Below are 5,000 nucleotides of genomic sequence, written 5' to 3' on the forward strand. Positions count from 1 at the left end.
CTTTGTTCATCTCTAAAAACTTTTGGAGATATGTGAGAACAGCGCTCAGTAAGTGGTTTCTCTTTTCCTAACATCAAGTTCTTGGGTAAGATGTGCATGAGGACTCTTCCTAATTAAGTTTGTGCAATAAAAGAATATATGTAATTATCGATGAAATGTAATTATGTATTTCTTTATTCTTTAAGAGATTTCTCAATGGATGCCATGAAATGAAAATATCTGTCCAAAGCTATATTTGTATTTATGCTTTTGTCTCTCTATTTTTCTATCCATTTATCGGTCTGTCCACCTATCTATATGTATACATTCATGCCTGTGGATTAATACAAACACAATGACATACAGACAATTAAAATGAAAATGACGTCGTTTCAAAGTCGTCAAAGGATCCTCATTAGGTGTCTGATAAAAAAATCTTGACGATTTTGAGATGCCAAGCTTAATTCAATTTTTAGTGTGACAATATTTTCAATATAATACACACATATAAGAATCTGATTAAACCTTGAATGAAAAGCAGAGGCCAGATGAATGTTTTCCAACAAATGCAACATGGCGCAGAAAGAAAGGCAATTCCCGCTGCAAAGCACGGGAGAAAGTCTCGCCCCCGCTCCCCAGCCCTCGAGGAAAAGGCCATTTCCGGGAAAGGCGCGCCGAGAGCCCCTGACAAAGAGCGGTTAGACATCCCGCGCCGAAACATCTTTTTCTTCCACAATGGACGAGATTAAAAGAAGCCAGACCGGAAAGGAGTTGAGACAAGTTCGTCACAATAGTTCTCGCTCCTTGCGGGTAATGGCGAGATATTCCCCTTGTTATAACAGCTGATAATGGCCCCTTTGTTGGGCTTGAAGACCGGCGCGGATGGCTATTGCTTTGATTTTAGCCTTTGATAGTCGGCGGCGGGCGTTGAGTGGGCGGGGTCGGCGGAAAGAAGAAGGGGAAGTGTTTACACATTGATCTAGATATACATATCTATCTGTTTTCGTCTACAAATGTTTCTCTCTCTCTCTTTCTCTCAGTATATTTGTATGAATAAATATAAACACGTCTCTCTCGCGCACTCACGCACATATACATACATATTTGTATATAATATATATATATATATATATATATATATATATATATTGATATATATATTATGTATATATATATACATATATATATTCATATATATATTATGTATATATATACATAATGTATATATATATATATATATATATATATATATATATAAATATTAATATATATATATATGTATATATATATGTATATATATATATATTCATAAATATATATATGCATAAATGTTTATGGACATATATATATATATATATATATATATATATATATATATATACACATATATATATATACATATATATACATATATACATATATATACATATATACATATATATATATATATATATATATATATATATATATATATATATATATGTGTGTGTGTGTGTGTGTGTGTGTGTGTGTGTGTGTATGTGTGTGTGTGTACATATATGATCTATATTTTGAATTGAATTCATTGAATGAGGTTTTGGAAGTCAATAAATCAATTTACTCGTGAAAGTAACCATTTGACCTCTCTAAGTATTATGACTTCCTTATAGTTTGCTTTATTGAACCAAGCATAGGGGGACCGTCCCTGGAAATGACCACCTTTCCCAACTCCTTTCATCATAAAAAATATCGGTTATAGATAACTGATTGATTCTTTTTGCATAATATAGAGTATAGAATTGCTCTTCATTTGTAAATTTAACCTCGCTCCCCCATAGGGTAGGAGGTACCCCCCAAAAAGTCGGAAAAATCGTTTGTTCTCTCTCTTCGACTTCGGTAGATCCTAACTGCCAACGTTCTTTACTGAATAATCCCCCCAAAAATACTTGTGTTAGATCAACCCTAGCCTAATGCCGTGTAAATGGCCGATTTTTGAATTTGCATTGCTTGCCAGTAATTAAAAAAAAAAATCTTTTGAATTCTTTTAAAAAACTTTAAAAATTCGTATTTTTTCTATTAAGGCAAAAATTCAAAAATCGGCTATTTACACGGCCTCGGGGCTCTGAGGCTCTAGAGAAAGCAACAAACTGCATTTGAATCGCACGAAAATTACGAGAATTAGTATGTATCGAATGCCATGTAAACAAAGAATGGAGATATGGCATTTTATAGTTTGGCAGCTTGCCAAAGTTCGTTATCTCTGTTATTTTTTCTCTAAATCTAATGACGTTATAATATATATATATATATATATATATATATATATATATATATATATATATATATATATATATATAGTGTACTTTGCGATGCGAGGATTACCAAGTCAATCGGAATTTTTATTTTCAATAGGGACTCTATTCTGTAAAAGTTATGTCCTTTTTGTATGTTTGCTTGTTTGATATAAAAGTAGATATATTTGTCTGAAGTCCTACCATAAATACAACATGCCGGTTCAATTTTGAGAATTTTAAAAGCATATGAATTTAGTACATGAAATTCGAGAGTTTACTGAAGTAGTTTTCCTGTTTTTTATATGCTCCACACAGGGAGGGGGGGGGTGGAGATGGTCACTGGGTGTTTATAATTTTCGAGGAGGATCATATGTATGAATATACAAGCACATAAATAATAATTTAAAAATCATCCTCAATTAATCATTTTATCAAACCGTTTTCTTTGATAATATGCAATATTAACAGATAGTAATGGGAAACGAATGTAGAGTTGTTGATTAGCCATTTGTACCCATTATCTTTAGATGTGGTTGGATATTTGCGAATTTATGGTACCTAAGAACTAAGATAACGTCTAAATGTAATATTCTTTATCGGAAACGCACAAAACAGATGCGATAGCTTTTTCAACTGCACACACAAACGAGTTCAACATTCCACAGAGTTTTTATTTCAGAGCGGATATTACTGTGTACTATCATCAATGTGAAACAATCGGTATCTCGCTTCTATCTCCGAAGTTCAAAAATCCGACTTTTAGGTACCCTTCCTTCTGAATTTCCCTTTACAGCGGTAATGACCAGTTTCAAATCAAATCAAATTTACCGAACCTGTAATGTACCGACTGTTGAGCGAATTCTAACGAAAATATTTTAATCCTTACTTATGATGTTATTTTCAAATATATATATACATACATACAGATCAGTTCGTGTGCTGTAATATATTACCAGGGAGTTTCGATGGAAACATTTTTCATGTAAAAGGACATATAACTTTATTTTGATATATTTCACAAATTTCGTCATAAATCACTGACATTTTTTTCTGATATTGCTATAAAAGTGTTCTTTGAACATTCACGAACTCATATCTAGCACAATGTCATAATCAAATGCACGATTTCAGCAAAGAAAAGTCCACATAGGTGTACCTGGGCGCTCATTAGCGGCGTGCCTCCCCAGGTGTTTAGGGAGTCTCGCGTTCGTTGCCCGAGAACTATCCATAGCTGACCTTTAATACTCATTTGGTAGTTTCTTCAGTAATGTACCTATGCTATACGCTAGCTAACTCAATTTGACCTCCCCCCCCCCCATCTGGGAGAGCCTTTTTTTTTTTTTTTTTTTTTTTTGTACATGTTATTAATACCGTTTGATTATATTCTGTGTAATTTTCATTAAAAGAAAAAAAAAATAAATAAATAAACCTCATTAGTGCCGCCCCAGTTAAGCGTTTAATGCTCTGCGGTTGGTCGATTTTTTTCTGAGCTAACATTGATTTGTTGCTTGAGTTATGCTTTTAGGAAATAAAGCTCTCATAAAGCTCTGGCGATAGGAAATACAGTCGGTATGGCTACGAGACGCCGTTTGGAAATGGGTCGTAAGGTCGTTAGTTGAGAAATCGTTGATACTTCTCGTAAATGTTATTAGAGACCGTTTATGAGATAGTTTAGTAAATCCAGGCCATGCACAGCATGCAATCAGTGAATCCTTGCTGATTAGTGGATCCGGCACATGGATCTCGACACCACCTGTAGCCATGTAGGTCAGGGGTGGCCAACCTTTTGAGAAATATGATCTACTTCTTCTACAGTTATCCTGATGCGATTTACCAGCCTAAGATTCAAACATAAATAACTGTATGTTGTTCAGTCATGTCCATCATTATAAATATAAATATAACTTATTCCCAGAAAAAAAAAATCCAAGTATCATGAGTACTTGGATATGCTATTGCAGCTATTTGCATGATAACTTCTGAAGGACGAATCCTTAACAGGTTCAGGAGTGTGATCGACTAAAAACAGACTTGTGATCGACCAGTCGATCGCGATCGACTGGTTGGCCACCCCTACTGTAGGTGAGATCAATTTGGTACAACTGCTCAAAATACTCATCCCAACGTTCCCGTATTCCAACACGGTCTGAGATATTCCGTTCACATACTGAGCGGATCACAATCGTCTGTAAGGATAACTTAGAGTTCAGCTTTCTCAGGGCTAGGTAAGCAGGCATTTATATACTCCCTCACCCTAAACATGTTCACATGAAACACCATAGGATGATCACTGAATTTTCGAAGTGGACTCGGAGGGTAGCCACAACCTATGGTCAGTATTAAATACCTTAGCATTCCAGTATACCCTGCAGTTCTGGAGGAACCTCCAGCAAGTGCTAACAAGGATTTGGCCACACTTCTCGCACTGCTATACTTTGTCAAATAATGCAGATCAGAGTACTGATACTAAGTGCAAGAGATCCTCAATTTCTGGGACTTTGCCAAGTCCCGGAAAAGGAGGCTATTATCACTGCAGGGATCAGCTCCCCAGCTATGAGGTCCGATAGATATCTCACTGCCAGGTCTGTCAGAGCCAGATACAGTGGAACTACTTGGACTGGGCACCTCAAGGGACCCACCCAAAAGTGCCTATTTCGAGAAGCTGCCGAATTCGGGAAGCTGGGGTCATGCGTACCGACTAAGAAGACAGGAAGTCATAGCTATAGTGTATATAAACATTTATTAACA

The sequence above is a fragment of the Penaeus vannamei genome, chromosome 17 (genome assembly GCF_042767895.1).
Source record: "Penaeus vannamei isolate JL-2024 chromosome 17, ASM4276789v1, whole genome shotgun sequence".
Classification (NCBI taxonomy): domain Eukaryota; kingdom Metazoa; phylum Arthropoda; class Malacostraca; order Decapoda; family Penaeidae; genus Penaeus; species Penaeus vannamei.